We start from the raw sequence: 27,337 nt of genomic DNA, 5'->3' as shown, positions 1-27,337 counted from the left end.
ATGTCTAGCATAAAAAAATTTAAGAATCCCAGTTTTATCCTCTCAGATTTGGTCATTTTTCTGAAGGTAAACTCTTTCCTAAATAATGCTCCTCAAAATTACTATAAATGTCTATATGGCCAGTTTAGGCATCAAGATATCCTGAGAGAAAGACAATAAGCAACATGTGTGAGGTAAGTCAAACCACCACCATCTTGACCATCATCTACCTTCAGACTCTAATGGAGGCAGCCCAGAACTCTGAACACAAGAGCCTTAGTATTATAAATGCCCCTCAAACCAACAGAGCTGCTTCTGGCTCAAACCCATAGCCCAGCCATCACTGAGGGGAGAAATTATTGTGGACAGGAGATCCACTTTCTTCATCACCACTAGTAACAACTGCTAACCAACTACCATCAAAACACTCAGATATGATCAAGAACCCTAAGACTGATAATACCTCCCAGACCACTGGTTTTGCTGCCAATCAAATGCCACACACAGTACAGCTACACTGGCCTAGATGAAGCATGAAGACACCCTGAGGGAGAGACAGGAAACACCATGTGCCAGACAATTCAAACCACCATTATCAGCACTTTCACCACCACCTTCTTTCATACCCTGATGGAGATAGCCTCAGACCCTGAACCTAAGAGCCTTGGGAACAGCAATGCTTCCAGTCTAGTGCCTTCAATCATCATCCTAGGAAGCAATCCTGGTGGAGATGCACCCTACCAACTCTTCCTTCAGATGCTACAGACGGTAACTTCTGAAGACCCAGAAAAGAAAGTTCACACCACAAAAGTCCTTGACACTTTCAAATGATTCAACATCAAAAAATGATGTAGTTTCATCAGTGGAAATGACATTAATAAAGAAGAGGTATTAATACATGTTTTGATATGCCCTAAGGATCATGAGACATGTCCATCTTACTTGCAACTGAAATATTCTATGCATTGTCTCCACCAATGAAATGTGAGCTACTGGAGAGCATGGATACCTTACTTCTTTATATTACCCCTAGTGCTTAGCACAATGCTTTGCACATAGCACTTAATAAATGCTTCATTTATTCATTCATTCTTTCACATAGAAAGAGTAAGAGATGACCACTTGTGTGGCATTAGTATACCATGTCAAAAAAAATGTCCCCATAATGTTGGGTGGATTTCCTGTGGCATAATTATGGGGATACATGAACAAGATAGGCAGGCATGGATAGGTAATATGTATATCACTAAAGGAAGTATTCACATCAATGACTTTCACAGATCCATTCTTATTTTGGAGCATTAGAGACTGTATGTGGGTCTTCCTTTAAGGAAGAAGACTTTGAGGGATGTATAAATTTTTACTGAGGGTAGCTGGTAGTCCTTGAACCCATTGGTAACTTACAAAGATATGGTCATTCCCTCATAACCTAATAATTAGACAAAGAGCATGAAGCTTGCTTTTTAAGTGTTTCCATAATATAAAATAAACTTAGCAGCAATCAAAAGCACTTAATACGAGTTTAAGTGTCTGGAACATAGTAATACATTATTATTGCTGTTATTACTATTATTAGTCGAAATGTCTAAATGATAAGCATTGTACTAAGTGCTAGGGATACAAAGAAAAAATGAAAACAACTCTTGCCCTCATGAAACTATCTTCTAATAATACAAGTAATAATCAATATCTTGAGATATATGAAAGATTCATAGCAACTTTTTTTAAAAATAGGTTGAAGACCTTAAAAATGGGGAGTTCTACTTTTCTGAATTTTATTTTAACAAGAGAAGTGTTAAAAAAAAGGAAGTAAAAGAATTAGCTTACATATCATAAAGCTATGAATACAAGACTCAGATATTTGACATGAATCAGATAATAAAAATTAGGATTTCAAGATCTGGCAGGCTGTGCTGAAGAATATATTGTTTTAACGTAATTACATTTTGCAATCTGGAACCCCATTTATCTAGTCCCTGTATATTTATATATTTAATTTTATCCAAACTGTTTTATCCAAAAGTCTAAATTACAGTGTCCTCAGCCCATCAATCAAGATTACGTGCTTATCACCTTGGAACTATATGGGTTTATTAAAGAATGTAACAAATTTTATAATAAACACAACAAAACATATACAGCCATACTACTGGATTGCTATGATGAAAGTATTTTCCAAACTTTGAAATATTTTAATGATATGAGTTATCAATCAAATATTTTTAAGCTTCTATATGCCAAGTTTGTGTTAAGAAGCTATGGTATCAAGACCAAAATGAAAAAAATACCTATTCTCAAGAAGCTTACATTTTAAGAGGTGGGAGAAAATGTGTGTTTGCGTGTGTGTGTGTGTGTGTGTGTGTGTGTGTGTGTGTAATATAAAGAGAATAAATACAGATAAATAAAAAGTAGCTAAGTACAAGATAAACTGGAAGGACATTAGATGTTAGCAGATCAGGAGATGCTTCACATAGAATTGTTTTGAACCTTGTCTAGAAGGAGGAAAGGGATTCTATGAGGGCTAGGCAAAGAGGAAAAATTGCACTGTAGTCTTGGGGAATGCCAGTACAAAGGTAAGAAGACATGAGAGGGAGTGTCATCTCTGAGGAAGAGAAAGGGCACTTTGGCTGAATCACACGGAGAGGGCATAATTGATGTTGATCCTTCATTTTTTGAGGAGGGCCAGTGACATCATAGGTGATTTCTTGACTTAAACATGAATTAAATTTGAGTGAAGAAGAGTTGCACAGAGTCGTCAGCCTCATTCTCTCTTCCAGGGTCATCCAAGTCCAATGGCAAGACAAAAGTCAAGGCAACTGTTGATAGCCTGGGATGCACCAGATTACCTTGGTGTCTTCAAATTTCTGACCAAGCTCTAAGAGTTCCACAGTGCCTGCTTCAGCCACCTTCATGACCACTGGAACAAACTCTTTTCACCTACCTATTCTGCTGGGGAAAGTCTTCATATTCTTAGGATACACATCTTCGTAAGTTACTAATGGGTTCAAGGACTACCAGTTACCCTCAGCTTGATTTAGTCTACCTGCCAAGATGGTTTTACCAGGGTGGCAGTTGCATGTGCTACAGTTTCTTGGGGCCATGGGTGAGAGATGGATAGGAGGAGGGCACCAAAAGTCAAAGATTAGCCCTTAAAAGGGTTCAACAAGTCCTCACACCAGAGGTGCTAATCCTGAGGGTACACTATACAGTACTGAGGGAAAAAATATAGGTTGGGACAAAGTTGTGAAGGTCTTTAAAAACTGAATTCAGGAGTGTATATTTTTCCTAGAGGCAAATACTGGGATTAATCCCATAGGGGAGTCACATGAGCAGATAAGTGCTTAGGGAAAATCATTTTGACAGTAATACATAGGATGGAATGGAGTGGTTATAGGTTTGATGAAGGCAGAACAACTAGGAGGCTATTGTTGTAATCCAACTGGGATATGATGAGGGCCTGAAGTAAGACGGCAGCTGTGTGAGTAGAGAAAAGGAGTTGGATGCCAGAAATATTGTAGAGGTAGAAATATCAATGTTTAGCAACTAATTAGATATGTGGCATGAGGGAAAATAAGGGGACAAGTTATGTAGTTGAGTACTAGAAGAATGGTGCTGCCTTAAAAGAAACTGGGACCTTTGGTAGAAGGATGGATTTGAGGGGGAAAAATAATGAGTTCAGTTTCTGGTTAGTGAATTTAATATGTCTATAGAACATCTAGATGTCCAATACAAAATTGGCAATGCAGGACTCAAACTCACACATGCATATATATACACACATATATACATACTATATATATATATATAGTATGTATATATACACATATACGTGTGTGCGTACAAACACATACACATGCACACATACATACATAATTAAATATGAGACCTGATGAGGTCACCAAGAGGGAGAAGGCAGAGAGATGAGAACCCAGGACAAAACCTGTTTTGCTTTTGACGTCAAATCCCCAGCACTTAGCTCAATATCTAACTCATAGTGGGTGCTTAATAATTCAGTTTTCTTTCCATTGCACTGCACTACCATCCTTTATGAATACTTCTTATGTACTCTATAAACTACTTTTTAAGGCAATTCAACTGGGAGCGCTGCTGACTTAGTGCATAACATCATGAGGTAATTCCTGTGAAAGACAATGCTATTTAGATGCATAAGGACTAGTACATCTATTTTTAAAGCATCAGGTCTCCCCAAGTGTTATTCACAATGTATATATCTTTTACGTATTTGAAAGAAAGTCTGGCATGATGAATAGTGTTTTGGATATGAAGTTAAAATGACCTGGATTTGACCAAGTCCCTAAGCCTCTCTGAGCCTCAGATACTTCTAACAGAGTAATTTAGACAGCGTATGATCTGCCAGTAGAAAAGAGTTCCCACACTGACAAAATTACAGGTCTCAGTCATATTGTCCTATTATGTTCACTGAAGATATCCTATTATGTTAGTTCAGTTTATTTACTTCACTGTATCAGAACTCACTAGTCTCTCACCTTTGTAGGAAAAAGGCATTAATATATAGATATGTCCCATAATTATAATAAAATAAGCATAACGTCTCAGCTATTCAAAACGATGAGGAACAAGTTGGGTTTTTTTGGGGGGTGTTTGTTTGTTGTTAAGGATAGTTGAGTTTTCCCCCCAAAGCAAAGTAAGTTTTTTGTAAAGGTTTTTTTTTTTTTTTTAAAGGTTAAAAGTCTTTCACTTAGCTACTGTGATCAAGGCAATGATCTAAGACATTTCAACACTGATGAAAAATGTTTTCCACCTCCAGAGAGAGCAAACTGATGAATGTGAGTGCAGAATGAAGCGGACTTTTGTCACTTTCTTTGCTTCTTGCTTTTTATTTTTTTGCACATGGTTAATATGGAAATATGTTTTGCATGACCTCATATATATATATATATATATATGTATTATTGATATCATATTGTTTTACTTCTCAGTGGGTGGTGGAAGGAAAGGAGGGAGAGAATTTGGAACTCAAGATTTTTTTAAAGAATTTTTAAAATTAATTAACTGAATGGAAAAAAATAAAAGTATTTTTAAAATGTGTCAACCACCTTAACATTTTCTGGATGAATCAAAAACATTATTATTAATTTCAGTTATTATAGTGCACTAAAGATGTAATTTGTAGTTAAAGATGTAGACCGAGATGGTGAGAGACATAAGGCTCAATGGATATTAGTCGTTACTGGTTTTCTTAAAACCCAATGTTGGCTTGCTTTTTTATTTTTTGCTTCTTCTAATGGTAGAATAAAGCATACATAAAAACATGATCTCTGTTACAGAGTAACAACTGCCTTCTTATAAAATGTCAGAAAATAAAAGGCTAATGCTAAAGCATCATTCTTGCAACTAGTTTTCTTGTCCTCCAGAAAATAATCTTCACATTTTTATCAAAGTCCTACAAGCTCCCAGTATCACTGAAATCACTCTGGTCTCTGTGTTACTAAAACAATGAGCCAGGGGCACCTAGGTCAGCTTACCTCCACTCTTCTATCTCATTTTCTATGTTCATGAGATAGAAAAACACTTCAAGAACTGATCTCTGGTGCTTTCTGGATGTTTTAGTCCAAAGCTATAAATTCTTCATCAAAAAAAAAAAAAAAAAAGTCTTCCCATAAAAGACCCAGTGACAATTTTCTCCAAGTTCTCCTTTAATACCAAACAGAATTCTATGCACAGACATTTTAAATTCTATTATATGTTACAGCAAGACTGAAGGAAATACATAATATATGAATAATAAAACAACTTAATTTTCATGAAATCTTTCATACTAGAACATTTTATATCCTGGCTAGGAGTTCTACCTATGCCACTCACTACCAGTGTAACTTTAGACAAATTATTGTACTTTGTCCACTTTCTCTGGCACTATCATCATCCATTCTTGCCTGGATCATGGCTAACAGTTCCTTAATTGATCTCCTTGCTCCCAGTTTCTTTCCCTCTCTAATCTGTCTTCTAAACATCTCCCAAACTGAAATTTCTAAGTCACATGTCTATGTCAGTAACCTGCTCAAAAACACCTTCAGTGTCTTACTATTGCTTCTAGAATCAAATATAACTCCCTCAAACTGCCATTTAAGACTACCCATGATCTGACTCCAACTGACACTTCTGGCCTCTGTTCAAATTACTCCTCTTCAGGCATTCTACATTCCAGTGACAATGGACCACTAGCTGTGCCTGAAACTTAACATTCAATCTTCAAGTTCTCTGTATCCACCCAAGCTATCTCCCACATGCAGAATGTACTCTTTCTTCATCTCTGTCTGTAGCACTTTCACGAAGTTTCTTCTGATCCCTCCAGTTCTGAACATCTTCTCCCCATTCTCAAATTTCCCTGTATTTACTTATTTGTGTGTGTCTTCCTAATAGAATAAGAGTATCTTGAAGATAAGAATTCTCCTTTTTGTCTCTGTACCCTAGTGCCTGTCACCATGCTTCTGCACATAGTAGGTATTTAATAAATATCTAGATTTAATTTAATTTAAAAGCTCTTGGGTAATGACATTTCCAATGATCAAAAGTTTTGATTTATTGAGGTATATGACATTAGTACATACAAAAAGAATCAACTTTTCCTTATACGGTTTAAATCTGGAGGGATTTGATCCACTGACACCTGCCAGGTATTAGTATTGGGCAAGTAGCACCAAAATAGCCTGGTTTTATCAGCACTGTAAAAACTATTCAGGGTCAGGGAATAGAATGTACTCAGAAATGAGTTCTTTAAAATAGTCAAAGATTTCTTCCACTGCACTGTGATGTTATTTTTCATCAGCTGTATCTACCTTTCTAATGGCATATCTTAGTTGCCAGTCACCTCTTTGAAAATACACACAACCCAGTCAACTGAATTTGCTCATAAAGAGGTTTTGTTTTTAGTAATCAGAGCCCCAGAATTCACGTCTTTTCGTGGATAAACACTTACTGAGAAAATAAATGATTTATGTAACACATAAACAACTTCACTGGTGTCCCTTTCTATTCTGCAATATCATATGGAATTTATGAACCAATATTATGCTAATCCATCGATACGTTCTTCTGTTCATCCTTTGTGAGTCACATTCAAATGTCTGTTTTCTCTTGACATGTTAATCTTTTCACTTTTACACTCTGCTTAGAATATCAGAATCTGCATTAAAGAACAGGAGCCTTTGGGGCTCATTCAGTTCTGACTTTCTGCTTGTGTTTATACTATATTACCTGGCACAGTACCTGATACACATTAGGTGCTTAATAAATGTTTGTCAGCTAAATGAATGAATGAATACAGGATATAGTACTTTACCATAGCACGAAAAAATAAATGAATATATACTTACATATATATGCACATATATATGTAAACATTTATAAGTGCTTGCTATGTGCTAAATCCTCTGTTAAGCAAATGGATACAAAAAGGAAAAAAAAAGTCCCTAATCTCAAGAAGTTTACAGTCTAATTGAGGGACACAACACATAAAGGAAAGTTCAGCAATGGGACAGTCATAGATGTCCTAAGGATACAGCATTGCAGCTAATGGCAATGACTGGAGGTCCTTGTATTTTACAGATTGTTGAGATAACAGTGCCAGGGAATAGCTGACCAGAAAATCTGGGTGGATGGAAAGGCATGGAGGACCTTAAGAGACAAGGACAGGGCAGAGGGTAAGCCCTGATGGCCTTATCAGAAGGAACAGAGTTGTCGACTCCCCTTTCATCCAAGGCCAGTAAACAGTTAAGTAGCTGCAGTGAAGTGGAAAGGAAAAATGAGAAGGGTGGGTTGTCTCCTCCATTAATGGAAGTTCTTCTGATTTACCCTGGATTCTGCAAGGACCCAGAGCACAGAGTAGGGGCAAAGGGAGACAACAGGGCAGAGTGACTCCAACGACAGTGGCTCTTCCCTACTCTGACTCTCATAGTCCCAGATGACTTCTCTGGGCATTCTGGAGATACTGTGCACTTTCAGGGGATCATAAAAAATAACTTACTTGTATCTGCTGGTATAGAAATTAAGGAATACTAGCTATCTGTTTGTCTGTCTCTGTCTCTGTCTCTCTCTGTCTCTGTCTCTCTCTGTGTCTCTGTCTTTCTGTCCCTCTTATTTTCTCTCTGTCTCTGTCTCTTTTTTTTCCTCTCTGTCTCTTTCTCTCTCTCCGTCTCTGTGTGTGTGTCTGTCTCTGTCTTACATACAAACAAACACAGTCAGTCAATCAACATCATTTATTAAGTATTTAATACGTGCCAGGCACTGTACTAAGCAGTGGGGATGCAAAGTAAGGCAAAAAACAGTCCTTGCTCTCAAGGAATTCACAGTCCAGTGGAGGAGACAACATGTAAACAAATATATATGATAACGATATATACAGATTAATTGGGAGGGGTAGTCTCAGAATGAAGTTACTTGGTTTTAGGATTAAGAGGGTTTAGGAAAGGCTCCCAAGGAAGGTGGGGAAAAGATAGAGTGAAGAAGCTGTTAGATTGGTAGGAACAGGATGAGGATGAGGAGAGAAAACTGTCAGGAAAATCTAGAGAGAAAAGAGTATCCAAGAAGAATGTGAACACTATTGTCAAAGAATACAAAGAGGTCTAGAAGGAGAAGGATTGAGAAAAGGCCACTGGATTTGGCAAAGGAGAGATCACTGGTAACTTTAGAGGGGGCAGTTTTGGTGGAATTATTAAGTCAGAATCTAGATTTAAAGGGGTTAAGGGGTTAAGAAGAGAGTGACAACAGAAGTCAAGGCACCATCACACACATACACAGAATAGAGAGGCCTACAATATTAAAGAGTTGGTTTCTGGTTGTTTTCCACAGACTAAAACACTCTATCATCCGTTTTTATTGCTGATTCTTTATTTCTCCTCTTTGCTACCCAAAGTCATCTTATTCTAATTGCTTTCATGGCAATATTCCACTCCCAACCCTGCTCCTGGCTCCCAGAATTTCAAATCATTTCATCTCATCCTAGAACTTCCCTCAGTACCTGGGGTCTCCTCACTAGAACATTCAACTACTCCTTCAGTCTCCTCAATAAGAATATACTTCTGTAAGGCCTACCTTTCATCCTCTTGGAATCTCCATTTAAAGTGGAGCCTAAACCAGCCTTCATTTCCCTCCCAGTTTTATTTCTGGCTCCTAGACTTCAAAGTGCCCAGTCTTTCCCTTCCCATCTCTTTTTAGTGGAGTCTTCCCATTAAAATGTAAGTTCTGGAGGAAAGGGGCTTTTTGTTAAACTTTAAGTGCATATTAAAATTAATAAGGTAGCAATAAAATTCCCCTATGTATTTGTGCTCCCTTCTGAACCTTTATACTCTTCTTTGATTTATGTTTTATTGATGCTTTCCTTTCCATCTCTTAATCTCTATCACTTTCCACTAACACACAACCTCTCCCCAAAGAGAAGTCTTCCATTATAATACATATGGTCCAATAAAGCATGTCAACACATTGGCCACATCTGAAAATACACATCTCATTCCTACCCTCTAGTCCAGTCCCTCTGCAACTAACGATAATATGCTTCATCCTCCATCTTCTAAAACATGACTGGTCACTGATTAGACATAAGCAAAGTTCTAAAATATTTCTTAGTTTTCCTATATATTAATGTTGTTGTTATATAAATTATCCTCCTAAATATTTATTCCCTTCCCTTCCCTCTCTTCCTTGGTTCTATTTATCTTATTCTACATCATATAAGTCTTGCTAAGTTTCTCTGAATTTTTCACATTAGGCATTTCTTACTGTGGAATTACAGTCTACTTTGTTCTTATGCCAAAATTTGTTCAGTTATTCCCCAAATTATGAAAACCTGCTTTGTTTCTATTTTTTGCTTATAAAAAACTTGTGACAATATATATTTTTGAATGTGAGTCCTTTGCCAAGACCCTGGATTTTTCAAGGTTATGACAAGGAAATACAAACTCTAACAGGTTCTACCAAGCTGAAGTACAAGGCTCAATTGTGGGATAATAAATGTCTTTTGTCCAAGAAGGTCAGAGACGCTTATCGCAAGGCTGGAAATCCCAGAAACACTTGAAAATCACCCACTAATTTGTACAGAGGTTGTCATCTACATCAATAGATAACAGTAATAATAATACCTAACATTTATATGGCACCTTAAAATTTGCAAAGCATTTTACAAATATCAATCATTTTATCCTTATAACAACCCTGGGAGGAGGGCACTATGATTATGCCCATTTTACAGATTCAGCTGAAGCACATGGAAGTTAAGTAACTTGCCCATGGTTACAGAGATATTTAAGTATTTGAGGTAGGATGTGAACTCAGATCTTTCTGACTCCAATCAACAATATACTAACTATCTTGAGGAGAAGGAGAACACACGCCGAAAAAGCTAGAGTTCCCTGACAAAGGACTTTGATAAACTGCAGATATTAAAAATTTTAATTTTTAAAGAAATTAAAGTAAACGAAATGGTTCAAAAATATAAATGCCAAATAGTAGTCACATAATTGCTGACAATGAATGTGATTTGCACAGCACAGAATGTGTTTGGAGTGTTACATGGATTGTGCAAACTATTCCTAATCTTGCATTAGGAAAACGGAAATCATTCAAGGAAACTTTTCTAATCACAACAGCCTGTTTAGGTTTAAAAATTTGTAACTTAAATTCAGTAGTGTCAGACTTAGGAAAAATAGTTAAGTTTCTAAAACAGGTTATATTACAATAGAAAATTGTGTGTTAAATGAGAGGGAAATAAGATGCTTCCCCACAGACAATCTTTCTATATTTAAAATTCATGGTGAGTGAAGTGGGACACCTGCAAGCAAGTTGGGACAAAGATACAATTAAAAAAAAAAACACTGCAACACAACTGGACAAATGGTGAATAAGACCCTAATTGGGGGAAAGTGACAGTGAATAAATAGATAGATGGGCACTTGGAATCATGCTGGATCAAAGCTATCCAAAAGGGGTCATGCAATTTGAACCCAAATGTAATACAGCTCACAAGGGAAGAGACAGAGCTATCAAAAATAATGAGCCCTGGAAATAACCAGCAAGAAGGCTAATCAGAGTTTATTTTCCATGTTCATTCTGTATGGGAAAGACTGGAGGTCACGTGTTGTCACTTATCATTCATACTGTCAGTCTCATCAATCACAAGTGGGCCGGTGTTTACATCTAGTCGATTCAATCACTTAACAGTTTCAATCATTTATAAATATCTAGCTCCAACTACTGATGAAGTAAGGCTGTGACTATACAGTAGGCATACCATAGAGCAAAAAATTCAGTGAAATTATTATTTATTGTGTAGACAGCATTAAAACACACAGCTGTTCAACTGAGATATTTACTTCTCCATCAACTGTTAAGCTATCAATATGAGTTATACATAAAAGTAATAAAATTTTAAAATAAAGAGGTCTTTGCTTAGAATAACATTAAATTAAATTAAAAGTCCCTTACAACATATTTCACATAAGGAATGTCTCTCAAGGAAGTCTCATGAGAATTATATGGCTCTTTACAGTTAGAGTATTGACCTAAGAAAAAGATGGTCTCTCTGAGGTCTATAAGATAGCTATGCCATTATTTTGAAAATCCTGAACTCTTAATGCAGCCATCCAGAACATAATATTGGAAAGATATCTGGAAAATCCTAATGTACCTGTGGAGAATGATTCTTTCTATATCGTGTCTTAAATGGAAAAAAAAAAAAAGCAAAACAGTCCACAGAAAATGTTTAGGACATTTTTATTTCAGTGATAAGGGACAGCTATCACTGTCCTACATGTACCTTTGCAAGAAGCAGCAGACTCACAACAATTGAGTTCCAGATATGCATTCTTTTAAATAAGTTCCTTTTCAAGCAAAAAAAGATGTAAAAAAAAAATCTACTTTTTGATGGCTAAACCAATATCTATCAGTAAGTACTTATTTTTTTCACATAGAACTAAGGAAACAGTCTCTTTCAAAAATGCTGAATATTTCTAAATTTCTTTAAAAAGTGTTCATGGTTATAGAAAACAAAGAGCCCACAAATAAATCATTCCTGCTGGGATGGCAATATCTGAAAGCAATCATTCTCCTAACTTTTATTTATATGTGGCCTTCAGCTCTCACATTAAGAATTTAATGAAAAGATTTTTAAAAATTATTTCCAAATATTTAAATCAATAGTAAAGTCATGAGAAAAGTAGAAAATTTGCAATTGTTTTGTCATGTTACTAATTTCCATATCATGATTTCACTAAAGGGATTCAAGTATAATTTTAGTTTTTCAAAAGAATGATAAAACAGATAATTAAATTTTTTGCTCTTCTTTTTAATATACTTTTAAAAAGCCAACTCTCTTCTATATCACCTTGAAACATTTGTTGGGTATGTATCTAATCACCTAGTAACTAAAGAAACAGAATAGCATAATTCAACAAATTGTAAAAGTGGTGACTGTAACTGAACAAATTTAAACTGAACTTATACCTTCATTTTTATTATTAGGAAACAAACAAAAGAGGAATAAGAGTGATTTGCTCCATCTGATAAGCAGTAGAAAAGAATAAAACACTACCTCGGATTTCTCTTCATATTACAGCAGGTACACGTGCTGACAGAAAATACTACCAAAAGTATTATTAATTTCAAAATTAGAACAGATACAAAATGGATAAAAAACAGAAACAAAATAAAAAAAATAGTTTTAGATGAAAATAAATTCAAAGTTGTAAGATAGTTTTAAATAAGTTATATGGAAGGTACATTAAATGAACCCTTTTATACTAAAAGCAGACCAAAACTATAGAGCCTAATAGCCTCTTTCGCTGGCTCAGATTTTCTGTAATTTGAATATATTTAGTAAATACCTACATGCACTATAATTCAACAGTAGTAATACTATTGGTGTCAGAAAATAGTCTGTTCCACAGCTGCTTAGACACATGCATTATTTCTCTTTAAAGAAAACTGAAAACAGAACTTGGAAACATCATCTGCCAAATGTATTCAATAAATCTATTTTTAAAAAAAAATAGAATCCCTATGAAACATTCACAATTCATTTAAAAAAAAAAAAAGTGTTCTCTTACCTGAAATAACGAGGAGAGGTTTCGTACTTCAACTCAGAAGCAAGCTCTTGAGAACACTATTGATCCAAGGTTGAAAAGTATAACCGCAACCACAGCTCTTTAGCAAACCTCAAGGGTTCGATAAGGGAAGGAGGGGAGAGAGTGGGAGGTTTCAGAATGAACCGGCACAACTCAGCCAGTAACCATAACAATGGTTGACTGATGGGCAGTCCCATGTCTCTGCCCTCCGATGTGAAACCCAGCAAAGACAGAAAAATGAGAGGAAAAAACCAAGGTGTGTACTTTTGTCACTGCTGGCAGAACAGCAAAAATAGCATTTCTTTTTATGGGCACAGCACAGAGTGATAATAGGATCATTGCAAATCCCAAGAACTGCTCCTTGTAACAGGTTCAGTCCACTGTTCAATGATCAGAATGTGGGCATTTGGTCCATAGGTTTAAATATAATGCATCTACTTATGCCCTTCTCTTAAACTGTTTGAATGCTTAGCTATAATCAAAATAGATAAACCAACCAAAAACCACCACGATGATGATGACAAAAGCAGAACCATAACTAATTCTCGATTATTCAGGAAGCTGATTATCCAGTTTGAGGACAGAGATAGACAACATTTTTGTTTCATCTTTCCCCTCCTGCCACCTTCTGGCTATATTCTTCCCCTACAATACCTAGCAGAGATAAGGAGGGTATTCATTTAATGTGGCTAGGTATTAGGGATCATATTATGTGTTTTGACAAAAAGCAAATTGAAACTACATGTCTAAAATGAGGATGGGAGCTGATCTACAGCGATCAATTTTACCTTTGTCCATAATTTGCATGGACATTTTTAAAAAATGTCTCTGTATCTTTTGGAATAAAGACAAGCTTTGGCATGCTCTTACCTACACCATGACAGCCCCCAATTTAAGAAATATTTTAACTTTGGTTAGATCTCCAATTGTACCTTTGTGTTGGTTATTATAAAGGATGTAATTTTATTAGACTTTAGTAGTGAATTTAACAACATTGAGACTCAGCCCAGGTGAACTCTCGGTATTCTAGAACAATCATCAAGTCATGAAACATGAATCACTATCTCTACATTCATTTCTAATACTGAAGTGTGTCCAATTCCTAGGAGTCTTAAGATTTTAAAAAGTAAACTTGATTTCTACCCAGACAAGCATTTCATGCTTTTATTCTATACTCAGTGATCTGCTCTTTGCTTTTAGAAATACAAAGTCAATATATGGTGAAGTCGCTGCTTTCAAGATGTTTAGAATTTTTGTTTAGGATCTTGCTAATTGCAAAGTGATCACTATGTTATCGTATGATCACTTCATATTAGTGCTGAACAGACTATATTAAAACAACACAAGCTGAGATACGGCAGTGCTAGAACTAATGAAATCAGTCCATGTCTCCCAGACTCACAACTATGGCATTGCCCCATATGTTAGACTTGGATTTTGAAGGTCCATTGAATATCTATTATCTGTTTTCTAGAGGCATACTTGTACTTTCCAACCATGCCTATGAACAAGAACAGGTGAAGAGAAAGATAGATGGGCCAACTAAACAAAGCCAACAGTTGCATTCCTAGGTGCTATAGCTCAGACAGTGACATAACTCATAACAAGGAAAATGTGTTTATTTGTCTCAACATATTGTAGTCATCTTGGCCTCTCAAGCTTTTTTATGACACCACATTTTAAAAAATAGTTTGTATTTATGCTATAGAGCTTACTGATAAGATAAAATTCCATTCTGGTAACTTCCAACCTGACTATTAATAAAGGAAGGGAGTTAATTTATTTAACAGAGTCTAGGATGAGCTTTTTCACATAAGATGATTTTCCAGGTAACTAAACCTGAATTCCCTAAACTCCTTTAAAAAAACTGCTTTTTGCCTTCTTAAAACAAATATACTTAAAACCACTCAATCTTTTTTTTGATGACTAAGTGTTGCTAATATAAAAATCAACTGTTGTACTGTGCTATAGCATATTCATGCCCCAGGAAGATTATTAATATGTGGAGGACAATTTATACTTCTATGAGGCATCTGATAACTATGATTTTTTCATTCCTGTGTCTGCTTTTATATTATTTCTCTTTCTCCTCTGTTAGTAGAAAAAAATGGCAATCATTTCTTGCAGTTTTAGTTTATCTGCCTCTAGCGATTCACTCTTGAACTTTACTGTTTTTAAAATTTCATGGAAAACTAGATCACGAAGTTTGTAACGTACAACTGTGTGCAAAGTACAAGTAAAACACATCTGAGTAAGGACCTGAGGGATTTTTCTAAGTAAAGTTCTTAGTTTTAGTATATGAACTTTATGCTAGTCATCCTGGCAGCTAAAAAATAAATCTGTTTTTCCCCTTTATCTCCATCTCAGCTAGCTTTCTGCTAGTTGAGGTTGGCAGATAAATAACCTCAATAAAGACAAAACATGACTGTAATTAAAAAGTACACAAAAGAGCAGGCATTAATGCTAATCATGCTTCCCAGAAGAAATGCTATCCACTCTATTCCACCAATGATATTCATGTAGCATTTTTCTTTGATAAGCTACATAGAGGTGAACCTATTTTCTGACTCAGACTATCAAGGAATCTGCTCAAGAAGCCATAGATTCATTCTATTCTACACTAAGAAGAAGGTTAACATTTTTCAAGTGGAGAAAATAAATCTTTGAATACACTTTTACATCTCTCTCTCTTTTTTAACAGAATGTGCGTAGAGAACTGGAACAATCATCCCATAGAGCCTTTCATACTTTCCAACTGTTTTTTTTATTCCAAAAGCAACAAAACAATGAATTATAAGAGGCAACAATAACAGGTGACAAAGAACAAGGTTGTCTTATTCTATGAGCTGCTGCACTAACATGGGTGATAGTTGAGTAAACGTTGCTTAGCTGTTTGTAAATAATTTAGTGGAAATTATTATATGAACAAAATACCATCTTGAATAATCTATATCTGTATATGATATCTACAATGAATTTATATATAATATATGTATGTATATATATTCAATATTCATCATATTTGTTGGCTAAATAGAACCCTTTTTAATACATGGTGGTATATAAAAATAATTATTAATAACATGGGTCAAAGGGAAAGGTGATATATAGGAGACACTGCTGTCCCCAAAGTCAGTAATGAATTTCTAATAAATGGGACTTTTCATATCTCACAAATTTATTCCTTTCTGCTTTTTTATGCTGCTCCAAGACTAAGGCCAGTATGGACACAGAGGTTCAAGCAATGCATAGTATTTACCAGGAGAAATAACTTATACTGTTGATAATTCGTTGTCTCATCATATAGCATCAAGAAAGTAAATCTTATTGGGTAGAAAAGAAGTAGAGCAAAAAAGGAGAAAATTAATGGTTAGTGCTTTAAGGTGGCAAATCAAGGTTGATGGGGATACTTTCTTTTCAACTCCAGGATCATATAATGGCTCTGAATATCACAATGGCCTGATTTTTACCATGTCAGCCCTGTAGATGTTGGTCATTTATCCTTAAGCACTGTGTCTACAATTCTGGTGAACAATGGTACTTTGAAATTACTATATACTGACTGGTTAAGTTTCTCACAGACATGGCTACCTAAATCTCAGCTCTCAGCATGTGATCCAGCGAATATTATCTTTTCTATAAAATATAACTTACAATGGTAATATTATGATTAATTAATTGTTCCATGTAAACAAATAAATACAACACAGATTAAAAATTGAAGAAGTGCAAATGCTAGGCTCTGATATTAACAGTAGTAGAGTTAATTCGAGTCTTGGCTTTCCTTTCTACTTATCTCACCTTTTGTGTTATCTTGGTCTCCTCTGGTAAACTGCTGAATGGCTTTTTATCAAAAGTTCTAAATATCATTCTGCCCTGAATTGTTCCACCCTTCCTCTGATTGTATTCTACTAATCCCAATGACCTAAACTCTTAGAAAGAACATCCTTTCTGGGACCTCAAAGGTGAGGCCATGTAGTCTAACTTCCCTTTTTTACAGAAGAGGAAACTGAGACTCAGAGATTGGATGATTTATCTAAGATCACACAGGTAAAGAATCTGAGAACGAGGCTCTCTTCCCCCAGAACCTTGTGCTCTATCCAATGTGCTGTGTTTTCTCTTTTTCAGATAAGAAAAGTGAGGCCAAAACAAGTCAAATGACTAGCCTAAGGACACACAGATGGTTAAAGGCAGAATTGGGACTAGAATCCAGGTCTCTTGATTTCTACTTTAGGGCATCACTTAAGTCATCAACAGTCTTTCAGTATGATGACTTTCATTTTACTTGAGAGGAAGAAGCCCAGACTTATAAGACGTGATATCAATTTCCCTTTTGCTAGTGCATAAATGATGTTTCTAATTTCTGTAATTTAAATGCAACATATAATTGTAATGGTACTTGATAATGTTTGTGTGACCACTTCTACAATAAAAAAAGTGCTACTTTGAGTGTTTATACTTCTAAAAATAAATTTCTATCAAATTCAAAAAAAAAAAAAACTACCTTTCTTAGATATATGGCCTCTCTCTGCTCCAACAGTCCTCATGTTCCTTCTTCCTGCTCATAGCCAGAAAGAGATGGAGAAAAGATCATCTCCATGTTTACCTCTGTATAAAAAGACTGTCTTTTCCAATCAGAAAAAGGTTACCTTGACAACCAAGCTTCTATGTCCCTGGTCCAGCTAACTCAAATGCTATGTTTCCCGCCTTAAGCTCACTGTTTGTATAAATATTATTTTGCGTAACACCGCTCAACTTTGCCTTGAACAAAGATCTACAGTTGTCATTTTAGCACTTTTAAAGATTTTTGTAAGAAACTGCTTGCATTTCATAAATGGTCTAATGCAATACACAAAACGTACATGTGTATACACATACTTTAAAACAATCTGAACAAATAGTTCTAAACACAGTTAGACAGCAATTCCCTCACATAACTATGAAATTAATCAAATCTCACTTGTCTACTTTTCTTCCTGCCTAAACACATTTCTCTGGTATCATTAACCCCATAACCAGCTTTCTTCCCCGGGCAAAAGGGAAGTCTGAAACCTAACTGAATTCTGTAAATTGTAGTCTCAGTCCCAGCAATCTATCTCAGCCTGAGAATCATCTACATCTTTCAATCATCTGCTCTGAGACAAAGGGAGATTAATCTGCCACTACAAGAGTTTTGAAAAAAAGAACTGAGCCTGTACCAGAAGAGGAGAGCACTAGTGGGCAGGAGAGTAGGCAGTAGCGTTGACACACACATACACAAAGCCACACTACAACAGTTATAGAGAAGTCTCTACAAGTAGTTTGAGATATACGTTCTGCAACTAGAGACTTCTGTCTGTGACCATCCCTTTTGAGAAGTTGTAGTCCTCCAATTCCTTCCCTGTTGCCTGCCGCTTGAAGTTGGTTGTTTCCTAGATCTTTAAAAAAAATTGTTTCTATTTTCCAATTTTGTTCCATATAAAAACGTCTTATAACTTCTTTGTGGCGTATGTCTTTATATGAATTGTATGTAGATGGAAGTTCCATGGAAGGCATCAGTGAATAGCTTAGTATACACAGAGCAAAACTGGGTCAGAGATGATCAGACCACTCTCCCGAACTTTAGGATTTCCTAGCCAGAGACCTGAGTAGATTGTGATAGAATCGTAGGGTTTTGATTTTTAATATTTTTTTATTAATTTCCCAAAAGACACACCTAAACTGGATCCAGGTCTTTTATTCCTTTCCCTTAGGCTAAAAATGGGTCAGAACACTATTTTGCCATCTGGGACAAGACTGGGGCTGTTGATCAATGTCATCACTCACTCCTTCAGCTTCCCTTTCTTTCCCTGTGTGTGTGTGTGTTTGGGGGGTATGGGGGAGGGGGCGTTTAAGTTAAGGGAAGCAACTAAGGAGCAGGAACTGAATACCTGGAGGAGAAATAGGTGTGGCCAGACAAGACCAGTTACTACCATTGTCCTGTAGCATAAGCAAGACATAAGCATTCATACGTTTTTTCCTTTCACTTTCTCATATTTGGGCAAAGCCTGCCAGACAGCACTCATCTGCTGGCTTTACCCCAAAGTACAGGGATCAATTCAAGAGCTATTTCTATTACACAGTCTAGCCTAGCTGTGCTAAGATGCAGAAAGAAAATTAGAGATTCACAATTACACAAATTTCTGCAGAACCCTTACAAAGTCATTCGGATCTCAGTTTTTCATTATCAACTACATTGATGGCACAATTAGAGGTTTCCAATAAATAATAGCTGCTCTCTTAAGCTCTTTTGATCAGAATGATAATTCAGCACCTGAGGGGAGATAGCATCCAATGGCATCCACTGCTATACAACTCAATTAATCCACAAGCGTTTATTTAAAAGCACATATACATATCTCCACACAATTTTATTTATCTCTTAACAATGCTTAAGAGTCAGTCAAAAATATTTATTTAATACCTACTGTGCCAGTCACCTTGTTGGGGGATACAAAAAGTCTCAAAAGACTGTCCTTGTCCTCAAGGAGATTACAATCTCACATTATAAAACTAAAAGAATAGATAAGGGCTTTCTAAGGTTCACTGCATAATGACTAGAGTAGAGGGTTAAAAGAGTTCACCAGCTACAAAGGACCTTGCTTATGATTCTACTATCCTACTTCAGACTGTAATATTTTGAAACAAAACCGTTGTCGTTGGCAGGGGGGAATTATTTATTAATCAATTCATTCATTCATTCAGTCACTCACCTTCCTTGAGGACTAAAGTCTTGGGAGGAGGAACCACTGTGAGATCCAGTTAGAGAGCTAAGCAGTCACCAGAATATCAGATGACTGCATTCAGCTCCTTCTAAGTCAGACTAGTTTTGAGTGATTTGTGTGATTTGAATACCTATTTATGTGTTTTCTGTGATTCCTTTGCATTTTCAACATTTTTTGTAGGGTAAAATAAAGGTTATTTCATTTCAAATTTTCATTTGTTATACTGAATACCTCTAGGGAATGGGACCTCTTTTATCTACACATATAGAAACTTAAATACAAGCTGTATATGAGATTATCTTACTGAAGAACACAGAATCTTCTTAGTAAAATTGCCAGAATCACACCCAGTACCTGAAAGCCCAGAGTTTTGGGGAAGAGGTAGGTTACACATAAGATATTTTTTAAAAATTACATATAAAATACACCAAATTTAAAATGTACATGACACAAAAGTCATATATGTTGGTCAAAATATATAAAATAACTTTCATAAAGCTGTTAATGTTTTTATAGTTTGAATAAAGTCATCAGCAAAACCTAATAAATTCACATTATCTTATTATTATCATTGATGAGCTGAAATTATATCCATGAACTATCTTTATAGAGTCTTCAAATGTAAAAGAAACAGATCTCTAACGGACTTGGAAATACACTACATGTTCACATCTTTTATGGTAACAAAATGGTCCTGTGGTAAGATAGGGATTCCTAATTTGGAGTCTATTTTACAGAGTTCATGAACTTGGGGGAAAAATAATTTCTTTATTTGAATATAACAAGTTTATTTAATTTTGCTACATATTTTATTTTGTGCATTTAAAAACATTATTCTAAGAAGTGACTCATTGGTCCTCCTTCATCAGATTGCTAAAGGGGTCCATGACACCAAAAGTTCAAGAACTCCTGAAGTTAAGAATATAGACTTTAAAGTCAGGAGAACAGAGTCTGAATACCAGCTCTGCCCATTACTAATTGTGTGACCATGTGTACATCACTTAAACTGAGTCTCAGCTTCCTCATCTATACTTAGAAAATTTGTAACTTTTTGGTGTGAGCGCTCGGATGAAAATCACCACTTCTTTCCAACTCAGTAGAAAGTCAAAAGCTCAGAGTTGAAAGGAACATCCATCCAAGACTTTCTAGTCTAATACACGCCTGGCCCACAATCCCCTCATTAATATCTCCAAGAATCAGTTGTTAATCCTCCCCACCCCCACCCCAGGACTGGTAACTGAGCAGGAGGTGACTACTTTGGAAGCAGTCCATTCCATCTCCAGGTAGCTCTCATTATCAGGGTATTTTTCCTTGCATTACATAACCTGCTCCTCTTCAAATTCTACCCACTGCTCCTGTTGCTTATTTGCAGCCAAATGGGACAAATTTAATCAATGTTCATTTCAATTCAATAAACATTTATTAAATGCTTACCAAAGAGAGAGACAGAGAGGGAGAGGGAGAGAGAGAGACAGAGAGAGACAGAGAGGCAGAGAGAGACAGAGAGGCACAAGACAATCCCTGACCTCAAGGAGTTTACACTCTAACAGGGGACACAACATGTGAGCAAATATATACAAAGAAAGCTATATATACGACAAATAGGAAATAATTAAAAGAGGGAAAACAGGAATTAGGGTAAGGCTTCCTGTAGAAGGTGGGATTTTAGTTGGAACCTAAAGGATGCCAGGGAGGTAAAAAGTTGAGTGGAGGAGAGAAAACATTTCAGGCATGGGAGACAGCCAGACAAAAGATCAAATGCTGAGAGACAGTGTCTTGTTCATGGAATAGCCACATACCATCATACTTATAAAAACTAAACACAACATTTTGTGAACACAGCTACAATCTTGATTAGTATCAATACTCAGGAGATCACTGAACAAAATTATTTTGTTAGTTGCATCTCACATAATCTTAAATAGTTTTCATGTATGGGTGAGGTGCACGGTGCCTAAGGAAAACCTTCATAGCATCATCTTATCTTCTTTTACTGAGTGAAATACAGCCATTATATTTACTATTTTATGTAATGTGACTGTGAAGACATCTAGTATTTTTCTTTTAAAATCAGCTCCAAAAGTTTGCCTATTCTTGTAACTTCTTTTCACTGAAAACATTAATAATCTGTGTATAGGCTATTCTCATGGAAATTGTAAAGCTATGCAAAAGTGGGCATATATCCCTTTATTGAAGTATTATGGGTCACTTTTTTTTTTGCAATACTGTACATGATGTTTTCCCCATTCTTCCAGGAATCATTCTCTCTTTTAAATACTTTAAGAATAAATTCCTGAGTACCCTTAAAATTATAGCGCTTCCAATAAGGATTTCTTCAGGGCTATTGCCAATTGTCTTGGCCTATATCTTGCCACTGGACCTTGATGCCTGGAGGAGAGAGTGAGATGGACGATTTTATATAGCTCTGCCTCACTTAAATCCAATTCCTTTGCAAGTCATGACATAACTGTCACTGGAACTCCTTGAGAATGAAAGAAGAACAACAGCCACCACTTCTGTATGTATTTTGTCAAGTCCAACTGCTCTTTCCAATTTCATTCTAAATACCCTTGCTACTTCTTATCCCATGTACTAGGGTGGTAATTAATACTGCAACCTTTTCTGCATCATGTACTCCTTTGACACTATGGCAAAAACTATCAACCTCTTCTCAGAATACAGTTTTCAAATGCATGAAATAAAATAAATATGATTTCAAAAATTGAAAGGAAGATGTAATATTTTTTCCGACCCAAGTTCAAGGACCTCATTAAATATATCCACTGGTTCACAGATCCTAGAATAGGAACCTCAATCTAATCCAATTCCTAAAATAGTGTAGTAATTTCAAGGTTACTTCTAAATACTGTATTTTCCTTGCTGACTTGCTCTTTATATTGAATTACACATGCTGAATCTTCCAATCTCTGTTTTAGAATCTAAGAGGTATGGAAACTCCCATTAAGTTTTGATTTGGGGGGTGGTGATGGTAAAATTAGATTTCCTTACCACAAAACTAGCTACTATAGATTTTTTTTAACCTATGGGTTTGGGAGGCAGAGCACTGTGAGGGAAGATTCAAATATCCTCGTGGAGTTGCAATGGGAGAATCTAATTCTCTCTCTTGGGTTTATATATTACATATTTAAATATGGTACAGTACAATGGATAGAATGATGAACCAGAAAGTCAGGAAGACCTGGATTCGAATCTTACCTTAGACATTCACTAACTATAGGACAACAGACAAGCCACATCAACTGAACCTGTTCAGTCATTTACAAAAAGTGTTGTAAAAATCAACTAAGATTATTTATATAAAATGCAAACCTTAAAGAATTCTGCAAAAATCAGATACTATTATTATTGCTGTTGTTATCATTATCCCCTTTACCATGAATAATTTTAAGGATTTTAAGTGGGCTGACACTTATTCTCACAATATGTAGGGATTGGATACCTGGCAGAGCTCAAGATGGAAGTGTCCTAGAGTAACATCTGAAGGGTACTTGAGATAGTGGGCACTTCATCCACACCTCTGCCTTCAGGTAGAATGTAAATCAACCCAAACTGATAGGAATGTTGATTGCCAGTTGATTCCCTTTCTGAGAAGGGGATTCAGGAGTCTCATTCTGTCTTCAGTTCCAATGAATAACAATTTCCTCTTGCTAGAATTTCTGCCCATTTCCCCTAGTTCAATATTGCCAGTCTCATCAACTTCAAAGTCTCATATAAGACCTCTGAAAAGCACATTTTTTTTTTCTGAGAAACTTTCTAAACCGCTCTTTTAGACAAGCTATTTGTCTATCATTCCCTTGCTCTCCCTCTCCTAACTGTCACTTTACATCCATCAGCTTTTAAGGAGCAAAATATTCTAACTGTTAATCACCTGGCCATTCTGGAACAGCTATATTTATTAAGCTAGCATTACACTGACAATAGGAGTGAATATTGCATTGTTCTCACACATAATTACCTTAAAAATCTGGTAGATATAAAAAACATGGAAGCATCTTCTTATTTTCCTCACCTAACTCCTACCTGGACTTTGATTATAGAAGCAGTTCTTAGAATCAGAAGTATTCTGTATCTTTATTTACCTCTAGTTGTCTAATCATTCAAAGTAAGAGGAAAGAGAATAATAACCATGGAATACTATCCTAATCATTTGCATTTTTCCTTTCCATTTTCAAAAAAAATGCCATTTTGCAGCTAAAATAGAAAAAATGAAGGAAAGACGAAATTGAATAGTCATATAGCTCCTAGCAGGGAACCAATATCATCATCCTTCTTTCCCTTGGTTAAGCTTTAACGGCTATTTAGAAATATAAGTAGTGATAGTTAAACCTATGTACTACCACTATATATATTCTCCACACTAGGACTCAACTGAACATGATAGCCATCTGCAAGTATCTGAAAGCTTATTACATGGAAGAAGGATTAAAATTTTTGTGCTTGGCTCTAGGGACACAAGAAGGAGCTGTGGGAGGAAGATCCAAAGAATCTGCTTTAGACTTCATGTCAAGAAAAATTTTCTTAATATTTGAGTTACCTATAAATTGAATGGGATGCTCCAGGACTTAGTGGTCTCTTCTTTACTGGATGTTTTTTAAAGCAAAAATCTATGAGACTACTTGTTGGATGTGCTGAAGAACAGATTCTTATTCATTTGTATGATGGGCTCCCTCCTAAATGACATTTTAAGATTCAGTAACCAAAAATGTTTGATTTAATATGAAGAAAAAAAAGAACTCAATAATAAGATAAACGTTGAAGATAACATAACCTCACTGCGAACTGGTCACATTTACAATCTACATTTATTTTATTATCAAATCCTTTGCTCTATTTTTTTAATGTTTTCCATTTTTATTTTTGTTGCTATTGTTATTGTTCAGTAGTGTCCAACTCTTCGTGACCCCACTTGGGTTCTTGGGTTTTTCTGTCCAAAGACACTGCAGTGGTTTGCCATTTCCTTCTCCAGCTCATTTTACATATGAGGACACAGAGGCAAACTGGATTAAGTGACTTGGCCAGAGTGATGCAGCTAGTAAGTGTCCGAGGCCAGATTTAAACTCAGGTCTTCCTGATTCCAGGCCTGCAGCTCTATCCACTGCACCACCTAGCTGCCCTATCTTCATATTACATAAAACTTTTTTGGTCACTGAATCAAAGAATGTCATTTAGGAGGGAGGCTATCAGACAAGTCTCTAAGAATCCTCTCTTCAGAGATGCAATTCAGAACCACATCACACCAGTCAGATTAACATGACAAAACAGGAAAATGATAAACGTTGGAGAAGATGTGGGAGAGTTGGAACACTAACTCATTGTTGGAGCTGTGAGCTGATCCAACCATTCTGGAGAGCAACTTGGAACTATGCCCAAAGGACTATAAAAATGTGCATATCCTTTGACCCAGCAATATTGCTTCTAGGGCTGTATCCCAAAGAGATCATCATAAAAATGGAAGAAGGATCTACATGTACAAAAATATTTATAGCAGCTCTTTTTGTGGTGGCCAAGAACTGGAAATTGAGGGGATGCCCATCCATCAGTATATGAATGAAATGGAATACTATTGTGCTATAAGAAATGATGAACAGGTAGACTTCAGAGAGGCCTGGAAAGACTTATATGAACCGAGGCTGAATGACATGAGCAGAACCAGGAGAACATTATACACAGTAACAGCCACAGTGTGCGAGGACTGTTTCTAACAACTTTAGCCCTTCACAGCAACACAAGGATGCAAAATGTCATCCACATTCAGAGAAAGAACTATGGAGTGAGAACACAGAATGAATTAGACTATTTTCTCTTTTGTTATGGTTTGTTTTTTCTCATGACTTCTCCCATTCATTTTAATTCTTCTATGCAACATGACCAATGTGAAAATGTCTTTAATAAGAATGTATGTGTAGAACCCACATAAGATTGCATGCTGTCTTGGGGAGGGAGTTTCAGGGAGGTGGAGAAAATTTAAAATTTATGGAAGTGATTGTTGAAAACTGAAAAAAATTAATTTACAAAAAAGGAAAGAATTCTCTCTTCAGCACATCCAATGTCCTCACAGTTTTAGGAACCTCAAAGTTACTTTCAGAAGATAGTTATATAAATTTGCAAAGCTGATACTTCTAGGCAATAAGTAAAACAAGATAATAGGTATTTATATGACCTTTACTATGAAGCACCCACTATGCTAATATACTAGGGATACAAATAGAAGCAAAAACAAAGATAGTCCCTTCCCTCAAGGAAATTGTGTTCTAAAAATGGAGAAAAATAACATAAAAAGGGAGGTGAAAAGGAGGGGAAAGGAGAGAAGCATTCCCCCAGGGTCATAGTGAAGTCCAGGAGCCCCAAACACAGCATTGTCTGCCCCTCAAATGTAGAACCCAGAAGAAACTAACCAGTGGCTGCCATGGCAGAAAGATTTTCCCAGATGACAATGCCCTCAGGCTCAGAGTCCCTGAGTCATACTGGTGCTATACAGAGAATTCTAAGAATCTAAAATAAAAGACTAAAATTCAATGTCATCCCTTCACACACATGAAACAAATCTGCATCACAGAAAAATTAGCATTATTTCTAAAACTTACTTGGAAATTTAAAATAGATAGCAACACAGTTTGCTAAAGCTACTACTGAAACTATAGAGAAAGGCTTATTTCCCTTAAACTAAACTTCAAAGACTTAATAAATATTTTGAAGAGTATTGCTAACATTCTGATTTCCCACAGCTCATTCCAGAAGACAGAGCAAACAAACACAGTAAGATTCTGCACCTTTTCCTCTGAGTCATAAACAATTGCTTTGGCAACCTAAGGTTCTGGATTCACTCCCTTTGCAAGATCTAGAAGTGACCTAGTATAATTTGCATAATGCTATCTAGTTGCCCAGGAGGAAGGTTAGAGAAGGGAATACCAAAAGAAAGAAGTTGAAATACCCCCCCAAATTCCACCCCCAAAAAAATAAACCAACTCAATGAGTGTTGCTAAAGTACACAAGAGGCACAGTCCTGAAAAACAGAGGAGGGAAAGGTTAAAGGGATAGACTTCCAAAGCTGATCCAGAGCAGAAAAGAGAAAGAGCTGTGGGTCCCAAGTATAAAAAAGGGACCTGAAATGTGGCTCTGGAAAACTAGAATAGGTATAACATTGTCAACTGAGCTTCCTCTATAATCTATCCGATGCAAGACATAATAATCCCCATCTTCAGGGGGAAAAAAGCTTAACGGGAAAAAACAAACAAAAAAGGGACCATGATACCTGCCAGGAAGAAAGCAAAATAGTGACAAGGCAACAAGGGGTAAAGAAATGTTTCCTGATTCTCTAAGGACTCAAGTGTGACGGCTCTTTAAATTAAAAATAGGCATTCTTGGTGGGGGGCAGAGATTGAATTCTTGTGAGGAGAACTTGTGACTATGTTTGCAAGAATGACAGACTGAAGTTTGCAGGCACCTGGATGGGAGCAACAAATGAGATAAGAGGTTGTATCAGTAAACACCCCA

At 36.1% G+C, this 27,337-nt stretch overlaps 1 protein-coding gene and 1 long non-coding RNA gene across 12 annotated transcripts in view; one reads left to right on the top strand and one right to left on the bottom strand.

Moving 5' to 3' along the window:
* LOC140520493 (uncharacterized) overlaps positions 1 to 5,312 on the top strand; it is a 15,651-nt gene extending 10,339 nt beyond the window's left edge. Inside the window, exons 2-3 of the long non-coding RNA XR_011972527.1 lie at positions 2,757 to 2,966; positions 4,684 to 5,312. This is a non-coding gene — a long non-coding RNA (uncharacterized lncRNA). The remainder of the gene's footprint in view (positions 1 to 2,756; positions 2,967 to 4,683) is intronic.
* Positions 1 to 27,337, bottom strand: part of PLCB4 (phospholipase C beta 4) — a 482,923-nt gene that overhangs the window by 367,020 nt on the left and 88,566 nt on the right. The window contains exon 1 of one of the 11 annotated variants that reach the window (XM_072634440.1): positions 13,062 to 16,053. The exons of the other annotated variants lie outside the window; for them this stretch is intronic. The gene's annotated coding sequence lies outside the window, so the exon portion shown is untranslated. Of the gene's footprint in view, positions 1 to 13,061; positions 16,054 to 27,337 lie in introns of those variants that run through there. 11 annotated transcript variants of the gene reach the window in all.

The sequence above is a fragment of the Notamacropus eugenii genome, chromosome 1 (genome assembly GCF_028372415.1).
Source record: "Notamacropus eugenii isolate mMacEug1 chromosome 1, mMacEug1.pri_v2, whole genome shotgun sequence".
NCBI classification, from domain to species: Eukaryota; Metazoa; Chordata; class Mammalia; order Diprotodontia; family Macropodidae; genus Notamacropus; species Notamacropus eugenii.
This window is presented reverse-complemented; position numbering and strand designations above follow the sequence as displayed.